Here is a 12,741-nt window from a genome sequence, read left to right on the forward strand (position 1 = left end):
TTTTGCAAATGCTTTTTCTGTGTATAGAAATGATCATGGCTTTTTAAAGAATCAATCTGGTGAAATGTTGCATTCCTGGGATAAACCTCATTTGGTTAGGTTTTATTCTTTTAGCATGTTGGATTCTATTTGCTAAATTTTTATTTAGGATGATTGCATCTATGTTCACAAGGGATATTTGTCTGTAGTTCTCTTCTCCTGTAATGTCTTTTTCTGTTACTGGTATCAGAATAATACTGGCTTCATAAAATGAATTGGGAAGTATTCCTAACACTTCAGTATTACCGAAAAATTTGCACAGAGTTGGTATTATTTTCTCCTCAAATATTTTGTAGAATTTGCCAATGAAGCCATCTGTCCCTGGAGTTTTCTTTGTATGAAGGATTTTTAACTATAGTTCAGTTTCTGTTCTTTCTGAGTGGGCTTTGGTAAAAGTTTGTTTCAAGGAGTTTGTCCTTTTCACTTTATTGATGAGTTTATTGACAAGAAGTTCATGATACTCTCTAAGGTAATGTCTCCTCTCTTGCTCCTGACATTGGTCGTTTGTGTCTTCCCACTTTTTCCCTAATCAGTATGGCTAAAAGTTTATCAATTCTATTGATTTTGTTAAAGAACTAGCTTTTGGTTTAATCAGTTTTTCTCAGTAGGCTTTGTTTAGGTTTCATTGATTTCCACTTTGATTTTGATCATTTCCTTTTTTCTACTTACTTGGGTTTAATTTGCTCTTTTTCTAGCTGCTTATGGTGGAAGTTAAGGTCATTGATTTGAGACCTTTATTTTAATATAAGTATTGAGTGCAGTACCTTTCCTCCTAGGTGCTGTTTTAGTGTATCTTGCAACTTTTTGTTTTAATTTTCATTCATTTTAAGATACTAATTTCTCTTTTGATTTCTTCTTTGACCCTGGGGTTATTTAGAAATATGTTACTTAGTTTCCAGATACTTAGTGGTTTCACAGAAATCTTTCTGTTAGGAATTTCATTTTTCTTTTCTTTTCTTTTCTTTTCTTTTCTTTTCTTTTCTTTTCTTTCTTTCTTTCTTTCTTTAATTCTTGTAGACTTTTTTGAAATTTGTAATATGCTTTTCAGAGTATGTTCTGTCTTGGTAAATGATTCCTGTGAACATGAAAAGAAGGTATATGCTGCCTTTGTTGGATGGAGCATTCTGTAAAAATCAGGTTAAGTTAGCTGTTAGTGTTATAGTTTACAGTATCTTTGCTGATTCTCTTTGTTTTATCTATCATTGAGAGTATGGTATTAAAACCTCTGTAATTGTGGGTTTGTTTACTTTTGAAATTATACTGGTTTTTGTTTCATGTATCTTGAAGCTTTGTTATTGAATACATAAATGAGTAGGGTTGTTATATCCTGTTGACTGATTTCTTTAAATATGATGAAATAAACTTTTCTTTAGTATGTTTAGTAATGTCTGCACCTAACATGGGACTTGAACTCATGACCCCAAGATCAAGAGCCACATGCTATTAACAACTAAACCGGCCAGGGGCCTCAATGAAATAGACCCTTGGTGATATTCTTTGCTCTGAAATCTATGTTGCATGCCAATACGGTCACACAAAGTCTTTTTGACTAGTGTTAACGTAGTGTATATATATATATATTTTTAGGTTCTAACCTATTTAAATCTATATTCAAAATGTGTTTTCTTCGTATTCAAGCTGCAATTCAAAGGCAGCTTATAATAAGGATTTACTTGTTTTTATCTAGTCTCATAGTCTCTGTCTTAACAGTGGTGTTGACATCATTTGCATTTAACATGATTTTCTAATCATGTTAAGATTTTACACTTTTTATTTTTTATTTTTTTTAATTTTAATTTAATTTTTTAAAAAAGATTTTATCTATTTACCTTGAGAGACACAGAGGGAGAAAGGCAGAGACAGAACCAGGCTCCATGCAGGGAGTCCGATGCGGGACTCGATCAAGGGACCCCAGGATCATGCCCTGAGCTGAAGGCAGGTGCTCAACCGCTGAGCCACCCAGGCACCCCTTATTTTTTTATTTTTTAACTTTTTTGTTTGGAGTTCAATTTGCCAACATATAGCATATCCCTAATCAGTTTGGCTAGAAGCCATACTGATATAGCATATCACCCAGTGCTCATCCCGTCAAGTGCCCCCCTCAGTGTCCATCACCCAGTCACCCTAACCCCCGCCCACCTCCCCTTCCACTACCCCTTGTTCGTTTCCCAGAGTTAGGAGTCTCTCATGTTCCGTTTCCCTCTCTCATTTTCCCACTTATTTTCTCTCCTTTCCACTTTAATCCCTTTCACTATTTTTTATATTCCCCAAATGAATGAGACCATATAATGTGTGTCCTTCTCCAGTCTACTTACTTTACTCAGCATAATACCCTCCAGTCCCATCCACGTCAAAGCAAATGGTGGGTATTTGTCGTTTCTAATGGTTGAGTAATATCCCATTGTATACATATACCACAGCTTCTTTATCCATTGTCTTTCGATGGGCACCTAGGCTCCTTCCACAGTTTGGCTGTTGTGGACATTGCTCCTATAAACATTGGGGTGCAGGTGTCCTGGTGTTTGTTTCACTGCATCTATATCTTTGGGGTAAGATTTTACACTTTTAGAACAGCTTTAGGTTCACAGCAAAATTGAGGGGAATGTACAGAGATTTCCCATATATCCCCTGTCTTTACACATACATAGCCTCCCCCATCATCAGCATTCCCCATGAGTGTTACAATTAGTGGACTTACATTGACAAATTATAACCCCCAAAGTCCATAGTTTACATTAACATTCTATGGATTCAAACAAATGTATGACATGTATCTGTCATTACTGTGTGTATGATACACAGTATTTTCAGTGCCCTAAAAACCCTTTGTGTTCCACCTGTTTATCAATACCTCCACAGCCACTGATCTTTTTACTGTCTCTATTTTGTATTTGCAAAACATCATTTAGTTGGAATCCTACAGTACTAGCCTTTTCAAATTGGCTTCTTTCACTTACTAGTATGCATTTAAGGTTCCTCCATGGCCTTTCATGGCTTGATAGCTCATTTCTGTTTAGCACTGAATAATATAGCCTGTTGTCTGGATGTGCCACTGTTTATCTACTCACTGCCTAAAGGACATCTTGATTCTTTTTTTTTTTTTTTAATTTTATTTATTCATTCATTCGAGACACACAGAGAGAGAGGCAGAGACACAGGCAGAGGGACAAAGAAGCAGGCTTCATGCAGGAAGCCCAACATGGGACCCGATCCCGGGTCTCCAGGATCACGACCTGGACTGAAGGCGGCGCTAAACCGCTGAGCTACCCGGGCTGCCCGACATCTTGATTCTTTCAAATTTTGATAATTATGAATAAAGCTGCTGTAAATACCCATGGGCAGATTTTTATTTGGTCACAAGTTTTCAGCTCCTTTGCTTAAGTATCAAGGGTGCAGTTGTTGGAGTATATGCTAAGAGAATGTTTAATTTGATGAGAAACTGCCAAACTGTTTTCTAAAGTGGCCCTTACCATTTTGCATCACCACCAGTAATGAATGAGAATTCTTGTTGCTGTACATACTTGCCAGCATTTAATGTTGTCAGTGTTCTGAATTTCGGCTCTCTAATGGATGTGCAGTGGTATCTCATTTTAATTAGCTTTTCCCTCCTGATAAGCCGTATGGAGCATTTTTTCCATATATTTATTTGCCATGTGTCTATCTATTTTGATAAATTGTGTGTTAAGGTCTTTTGCCCATTTTTTAATCAGGTTGCTTGTTTTCTTATTGTTGAGTTTTAAGAGTTCTTTGTATGTTTTGGATAACAGTCCTTTATCAGGTTCTTTTCCTCAGTCTGTGGCTTATCTTTGCACTTTTTTTTATTCTAAGTGTTTTTTTTCCACAGAAGTTTTTAATTTTGATGAAGTCTAATTTACCAGTTTCTTTCATGACTGGTGTCTTTGGTGTTGTATTTAAAAAGTCATTGCCAGGGGTGCCTGTTGGCTCAGTCCATTGAGTGGCTGCCTTGGACTCAGGTCATGATCCCAGGGTCCTGGGCTTTTCCCTCTTCCTCTGCTCCTCCCCACTGTGCTCTCTTTCTCTTTCAAATAAATAGATAAAATCTTAAAAAAATAAAATAAGTCTTTGCCATACCTAAAGTCACCTAGATTTTCTTCTGTGTTGTTTTATAGGAATTTTGGCATTTTACATTTAGGTTTATGATCCATTTTGTATTAAGTTTTGTAAAGTTGTAAGACCTGTGTCTAGGTTTATAATTTAGCATGTGGATGCCCACAGTTTTTTTTTTTTTCTCACAGTTTTCCAAGCACCATTTGTAGAAGACTTTAAAAATCTTATTTGTTTGTTTGTTTATTTATTTATGAGAGGATGATCATGGTGGGGAGGGACAGCAGGAGTGGGAGAGAGAGTCCTAGGCAGACTCTGTGCTGAGCGCAGAGCTTGACGTGGCAGCGCTCAGTCTTACTATCCTGAGATCATGACCTGAACTGAAACCGAGTCACATGCTTAACTGACTGCAAACCAGGTACCCCTTGTTGAAGACTTACTGAGTTTTCTTATCCATGAACATGAAATATTTATTTATTTAGTTTTTCTCTGCATTTGTTTTTCAGAACTTTGTAGTTTTCCCTCAAGATATTGTACATATTTGTTAGATTTACACCTAAGTATTTCATTTTGGGAGATACTATGGTAAATAAACTATTGTATTTTTAGTTTCAAATTCTACTTCTTCTTTGCTGGTATGTAGGAAAGTGATTTACTTTTGTATTTTAGCCTTGAATCTTGCAGCCTTGTTATTATAATCACTTACTAGTTTGAGGAATATTTTGTCATTTCCTTCAGATTTTCTGCATAGATGATCATAATATCTGTAAACAAAGTTTTGTCTTTTTTTTCCTCCCAGTCTGTATACTTTTTATTTCCTTTTCATGTCTTATTTTACTAGCTAGAACTTTCGGTATGATGATGAAACAAAGTGATGAAGGGACATTCTAGCTTTGTAACTTACTTGGTGGGAAAGCTTCAAGTTTCCCACCGTTAACTATGATGTTAGCTATAGATGTTTTGTAGATAGTCTGTGGAATTGACACACACCTCTCTCTATTCCTAGTTCAGTAAGATTTAATATGGTTTTCGTTATGATTAGGTTTCACTCTGTCATCTGCTGTTTTCTGTTTCTTTCTTTTTTCAGTAGGCTCTGTACCAGTATGTGGCTTAAATTTATAACCCCTAGATCAAAAGTTGCATGCTCTCCCAACTGAGCTAGCCAGGCGCCCCTAAAAAATACTGAACACTTCGTGAATTTGTATGTCATCCTTGTGCAGGGGCCATGCTAATCTTCCCTGTATTATTCCAGTGTTAGTGTATGTGCTACCAAAGCAAGCACTATTTTGTTTCTTCTGGTTGTTTTCTTTCTCTCTTATTCTGCCTTCTTTTGGATTTTTTTTTTTTTTTTTTTTTTTAATGATTCTGTTTTATCTGTTTTGGGCTTATTTGCTGTAACTTTTTTTTTGTCTTTTGTTTAAGTGATTGATACAGGGCATGGTTGTCCGAAGAGTCTGATTTATTTCCCAGGGGACATTTGGAAACATTTTTTATTTTCAGACTGTAGCAGGTGGGGTGTGTTACCAACATATCATGGGTAGAAGTCAGGGGTGCTCCTGCTAAACATCCTCCAATGCACAAGGCAGCCTCCCACAACAAAGACTTATCTTGCCCAGATTGTCATTAGTGCCAAGATTGAGAAATTCTGATTTATAGTTTACGATATACAGATCTTTCTTGACTTGCAATGAGGTTATGTCCTAATAAACACATTGTAAGTTGAAAATATTGTAAGTCAAAATGTATTTAATGTATGTAATCTGAACATGATGGTTTAGCCTAAAACCTGTACTCAGAACACTTATATTAGCCTATAGTTGGGTGAAGTCAACTAGCACAAAGTCTTTTATAGTCAAGTTTTGAATATTTCATATAATTTACTGAATACTGTACTGAAAGTGAAAAACAGAATTGTTGTATGGGTACAGAATGGTTGCAAATGTATGGGCTGTTCACTGTCATGATTGTATGATAGACTGGGAGCTGTAGCTCACTGCTTTTTTAATTTTATTTTTTATTAAAGATTTTTAGGGATCCCTGGGTGGCGCAGCGGTTTGGCGCCTGCCTTTGGCCCAGGGCGCGATCCTGGAGACCCGGGATCGAATCCCACGTTGGGCTCCCGGTGCATGGAGCCTGCTTCTCCCTCTGCCTGTGTCTCTGCTTCTCTCTCTCTCTCTGTGTGACTATCATAAATAAAAAAAAAAAGATTTTTAAAATTTATTCATGAAGACATAGACTGAGAGAGAAACAGGCTCCCTGCGGGGAGCCTGATGCGGACTGGGTCCCCAGACCCGGGATCACGCCCTGAGCCGAAGGCAGACGCCCAACCGCTAAGCCACCCAGGCATCCCTAACTCATTGCTTCTGCTCAGCATTACAAGAGGGCATTGTACCACATATTGCTAGCTAGGAAAAGATCAAGATTCAAATTTTGAAGTATGGTTTCTACTGAGTGCATATCATTTTCAAACTGTTGTAAAGTGAAAAAAATTATAAGTTGAGTCATCAGGCAATTAGCTGTATATCTTTATCACAATCTTCAAGTGATACACATACAGTGTATTGTACAGTGTAAGAACCTTATGATAGTGTATTTCCATTTCTCCCTGCCCAAACCTTATGCTATTGTTTCTATACATTTTACACTTGTAATAAATCCTATAGCACATTTTTATTATTTTTACTTAAATAGCAGTTATTTTTCAAATGCTTTAAAATGAAAAGAGAAAGATTAGGTATTTATCCTTATGATTACTCCTTTCCATCAGTTTGTTTTATATCCAGACTTCCATCAGGTATCATCTTCCTTTTTCCAAAAGGATTTCTCTTATCATTTCTTGTATTGTGGGCCTGCTGGTGACGAGTACTTCAGCTTTTACATGTCTAAAAATGTTCTTTCTCCGTTTTTGTGTGTGGTAAGGCACATAACAAATTTACCCTTTTAATGGTTTATATATGTAAGTAAGTTACAATATTGCTAACTATGTGTGCATTATTGTATAACAGATCTTTAATCTCTAATGTCAGCTTTGTTTTTGAAAATATTTTTGCTGGATATAGAATTCTAACTTGACACTTTTTTCTTCTACTATTTAGAAAATGGTGTTCCAGTCTTCTCAGTTGCATTGTATCTCTCTTCCTCTCTTTTTAAAAGATTTTATTTATTTATTTGAGGTAGCATGCACAAGAGAAGGTTGAGGGAAGAGGGAGAAGCAGACTCCCTGCTGAGAGGAAGCCCAACATGGGGCTCAGTCCCAGGTCCCCAAGATCATGACCTGAATTGAAGGCAGATGCTTAACCGATTGAGCTACCTAGGTGCCCCCACTTGCATTGTTTCTGATGAGAAATTCTGTGTCATACTTACCTTGTTCCCCTACGTGTAGCATGTCTTTTTCTCTAGCCTAGTTGGTGGGAACAGGTGCTCTTCTTGGCCCTGACAGGCATTTTTCCTTTTAATCCTTTGGGGGATAGATAGTTCTTTCTCCAGTGTTAGGTAGTTTATTCACAATGTGCTGATGAGTACTATGCCGAATACTACAGAGAACTCTGCAGATCTCCTGGGTTCTCTCTGCAGAACCTTCCCTTTTGGTACTCTGTCTTATGAAGCTTAGATGCTTTCATTTTCTTAGACTCTTGTTTCTGTCTCTTCAATTCATGAAGTCTTCTAGGCTCTGTCTTACTTCTCTTTCATGCTCCATGGCATAGAACCTTTTCCAGGATAGTAAGCTGAGGCAATTGTAGGGACTGTTTGTTTTGTTTTACTTTTATTTATTTATTTATTTATTTATTTATTTATTTATTTATTTATTTTTATTTTTTTATTTTTTTTTATTTTTTATTATTATTTTTTTAATTTTTATTTATTTATGATAGTCACAGAGAGAGAGAGAGAGAGGCAGAGACACAGGCGGAGGGAGAAGCAGGCTCCATGCACCGGGAGCCCGATGTGGGATTCGATCCTGGGTCTCCAGGATCGCGCCCTGGGCCAAAGGCAGGCGCCAAACCGCTGCGCCACCCAGGGATCCCTATTTATTTATTTTTAAAGATTTTATTTATTTATTCACAGAGACACAGAGGGAGAAGCAGGCATCATACAGAGAGCCTGACGTGGGACTTGATCCAGGGTCTCCAGGATCACGCCCTGGGCTGCAGGTGGCGCTAAACCACTGTGCACAGGGGCTGCCCTTGTTTACTTTTAAGTATTCGTTGTCTTTCATTGCCTACTGTCCAATATTTGGAAAACCATTGTTTCAACTCTCTTCAGACTTTTTTGTTGCTTCAGGTATAGAAGGGTGAATTCAATCCTTGTTACTTCACCTCTTTATTTCTTTGCAATTTAAAAGATTTTATTTGAGAGAGAGATACCACGTGTACACAAGCAGGGGGAATGGCAGAGGGAGAAGCAGGCTCCTCACTGAGCAGGAAGCCTGATGCGGAGCTCCATTCCAGGACCCTAGTATCATGACCTGAGCCACTCAGGTTCCCTTGCAATTACTAAAAACTAAAATTCATATAATGTAATTCACCATATTAAAGTGTGCAATTCAGTGGTTTTTACTATATTCATTGTTCTACAGCATCATAACTATATTGTTCCAGAACATTTCTATCACCCTAAAAAGAAATCCCATACCTTAGTCATTTTCCATCCTACAACCTCTGCCACTCCCTGACAACCACTTACACACTTAATTTCTCTGTGGATTTGCCTATATCTGGACATTTCCTGTAAATGGAATTAAATAGTATGTGGCCTTTTATATCTGATGACTTTCACATTGTACAGTGTTTTAAAGATTCATGCATGGTGTAGTACTTCATTCCTTTTCATAGCTGATTAATATTCCACTGCATGCCTTTCATCTTTGTTGGCGTGGAAGTCAGCTGCTGAATCTTTTTAACTATTTTCTCTCATGTAGTCCATTTTTGGCGTTTCCAGGGGACTTTAATATGCTGCCAGGACTGAGAATCAGATTTAGAAAGTACCAGAAGAGAAGCAGGTTTAATTAGAATAAGAAAATTACTTATCTGGAATCTTTTTTCTTTTGTCTTCCTCCATCTCTGTCTTTTGATTGTGGAAGAGATACCTGATCAGTAGTTTTATTTTAAAAAATATTTTATTTATTTATTCATGAGAGACCCAGAGAGAGGGGCAGAGACACAGGCAGAGGGAGAAGCAGGCTCTTCTAGGGAAGCCCGATGTGGGACTCGATCCCAGGACCCCAGGATCAGGAGCCGAGCCAAAGGCAGACAGTCAACCACTGAACCACCCAGACGTCCCCTGATCAGTAGTTTTAAAGATTGACACTGATTGCTTTTTGTAATACATACTATTTGAGTAAATTGTAGAAAATGTAGAGGAGAAAATTAGAGACCATCTATAGTTTCACTAGTTAATACATAGGCACATTTCTTACTAGCCTTTTTTCAAAATTCTATATTTATTCATGTATCATCTTTTTAAAAATGTTTTTATTTATTTGAGAGAGGGGGTGGATAGAGAGAGCATGCGAGCGAGCATGCGTGAACATGAGCAGGAGGAAGAGAGAGGAAGAGAGTAGCCTGACCTGGCTCAGGACCCTGGCATCCTGACCTCACTCAGCTGAAGGCAGACACTTAACTGACTGAGCCACCCAGGCGCCCTCAGGGCAGCATCTTTTTGGGTTTTTTTCAAGATTTTATTTATTCATGAGAGACACAGAGAGAGAGGCAGAGACACAGGCAGAGGGAGAAGTAGGCTCCCATGTGGGGGGCCCAATGTGGGACTCCATCCCGGGACCCTGGGGTCACGCCCTGAGCTGAAGGCAGATGCTCAACTGCTGAGCCTCCCAGAGATTCCCCTCATGCTAGCATCTTAACATTCTATGTACCTTAATATATTTGAGATTATCTTCAGTATATGGTTTTATTTTCTGCTTTTTCTACTTAATGCATAAATATTTTCAGATGTCATTATTTTTCAAGAAGTCTTACATGGCAATGTATTTAAAGCTTAGAAACATCTTATCAAACTGTTTTCCAGATTATACCAATTTACACTTTAACACATTGACTAGCACTCATTCTTGAAAGTGTCGGTTTTACTCATCACAATTTTACCAGCATTGTAAATATTGTCTTTCCAGCATGTTTTGTTTACATCAACTCTTTGTTTCATCATGTTATTATTCCTTCTCCTCCTCCTCCTTCTTCTTTCTTCTTCTTCTTCCTTCTTTTTTCTTCTTCTTCTTTCTTCTTTCTTCTTTCTTCTTTCTTCCTCTTCCTCTTCTTTTTTAAACTTTAGGTAGGCTCTATGCCCAATGTCATGCTTGAACTCATGACCCGGAGATCATGTTCTACTGGCTAAGCCCGCTAGCCACCCCTTTTCTTCCTTTTAAAAATCAACTTTAGGGCAGCCTGGGTGGCTCAGCGGTTTGGTGCCTGCCTTTGGCCCAGGGTGTGATCTTGGAGACCCAGGATCGAGTCCCACATCGGGCTCCCTGCGTGGAGCCTGCTTCTCCCTCTGCCTGTGTCTCTGCCTCTCTCTCTTTGTGTCGCTCTCATGAATAAATAAAGAAAATCTTTAAAAAAAATTTTTTAAAAAATCAACTTTATTGAAGTGTAATTTACATACAGTATAAAACCTTTATTTTGTGTGTGGTTTCTTTATTTTTAAAAACAAATTATCTGTGTAATCACCATTCCAAACAAAAGTAGAACATTTTCATTACCCACAAAAGTCCCCTTTAACCCTTTTTGCAGTCATATCCTCCACCCCCATTTCAGTGAACTAATGATCTGATTTTGATCACTGTGTATTAGTTTTGTCTGTTCTCACATATCAGATAAAGGGAACATAACAGTATTTAGCCACTTGTGTCTGGTTATTTCTCTATGCATTTTTTTTGGACTTCAAAAAATTTTTATTCATTTTTTTTTAAGATTTTATTTATTTATTCATGAGAGACACAGAGAAAGGCAGAGACACAGACAGAGGGAGAAGCAGGCTCCCTGCAGGGAGCCCAACGTGGGACTCGATCCCGGGATTCCAGGATCATGCCCTGGGCTGAAGGCAGACGCTCAGCCGCTGAGCCACCCAGGCGTCCCAAAATTTTTATTCAAATACAGTTGACACACAATGTACTATTAGTTTCAGGTATACAACATAGTGACTCCACAATCCCATACATTATTATTCAGTGTACAACATGGGAAGTATAGTCACCAAGTAATGTTATTACAATATTTTTATATTCCCCATGCTGTACTTTTCATCTCTGTGACTTACATATTATGTAACTGGAAGTTTGTACCTTGTATCCCCTTCACCTAGTTTTTTGCCCATCCTCCAAACTCCTTCCCTAAAGTGTACTTATTTAAAAAAATTTTTTTTTAAATTTAAAATCCATTAATTAACATATATCGTTAGTTTCAGAGGTAGTGTTTAGTGATTCATCAGTTGCATACAACACCCAGTTCTCATCACATCTCTTGCCCTCCGTAATGTCCATCACCCAGTTACAGTATCCTCCCACCACCCCCTCCCCCTCTGGCAACCCTCAGTTTACTTCCTACAGTTAAGAGTCTCTTATGGTTTGTCTTTCTGTCTGATTCTGTCTCATTCTATTTTTCCTTCCCTTTCCCCGTGAGCCTCAATTTTGTTTCTTAAATTCCACATAGAAGTGAAATCATGTGGGCAGCCCCGGTGGTGCAGCGGTTTAGCGCCGCCTGCAGTCTGGGGTGTGATCCTGGAGACCGGGGATCGAGTCCCACATCGGCCTTCCTGCATGAAGCCTGCTTCTCCCTCCGCCTGTGTCTCTGCCTCTCTCTTCGCTCTCTCTGAATGAATGAATAAATAAATCTTAAAAAAAAAAAGAAGTGAAATCATGTGGTATTTGTCTTTCTCTGATAGAATTATTTCCCTTAGCATACCACCTATTTCCATCCACATTGTTGCAGATTTCATTTTTGATGGCTGAGTAATATTCTTGTGTGTGTGTGTGTGTGTGTGTGTGTGTGTGTGTGAGAGAGAGAGAGAGAGAGAGAATATACACATCTTCTTTATCCATTCATCTGCCAGTGGACATCTGGGCTCCTTTCCATAGTTTGGCTGTTGTGGACTTTGAGGTGCAGGTGCCTCTTCAGATCACTATGTTTATATCTTTTGGGGAGATACCTAGTAGTCCAATTGTTGGATAATAGGGTAGCTGTATTTTTAACTTTGTGAGGAAGCTCCATACTGTTTTCCAGAGTGACTATACCAGCTTTCATTCCCATCAGCAGTATAAGAGGGTTCCCCTTTCTCCTCAGTATACTTTCAAGATACAGCATTGTGACAGGATGCTTGGGTGGCTCAGCAGTTGTCTGCCTTCTGTTCAGGGCGTGATCCCGGGATTTGGGATCAGTCCCGCACCAGGCTCCCTGCAGGGAGCCTGCTTCTCTCCCTCTGCCTGTCTCTGCCTCTCTGTGTGTGTGTCTCTCATGAATAAATCTTTAATTAAAAAAAGATCATTGTTGTGCATATCATTAGTTTCATCCCTTTTTATTATTATTATTATTATTTTTTTACCTGAGTAATGTTCTAATGAATGAATGTATTCACTTTGTTTACCTGTTAACTCACATTTGTATTGTTTCTAATTTTTGGCTGTTGTAAGTA

The 12,741-nt window shown here is 38.2% G+C and overlaps 1 protein-coding gene and 1 non-coding gene across 2 annotated transcripts in view; one reads left to right on the forward strand and one right to left on the reverse strand.

The window, feature by feature from the left end:
- EPC2 (enhancer of polycomb homolog 2) overlaps positions 1-12,741 on the forward strand; it is a 121,043-nt gene that overhangs the window by 25,140 nt on the left and 83,162 nt on the right. The window lies entirely within an intron of this gene.
- Positions 5,280-5,386, reverse strand: LOC121482183. The gene has a single exon (XR_005985539.1). It is a non-coding gene; the product is annotated as a U6 spliceosomal RNA (small nuclear RNA).

This window comes from Vulpes lagopus, chromosome 24 (genome assembly GCF_018345385.1).
Source record: "Vulpes lagopus strain Blue_001 chromosome 24, ASM1834538v1, whole genome shotgun sequence".
Taxonomy (NCBI): domain Eukaryota; kingdom Metazoa; phylum Chordata; class Mammalia; order Carnivora; family Canidae; genus Vulpes; species Vulpes lagopus.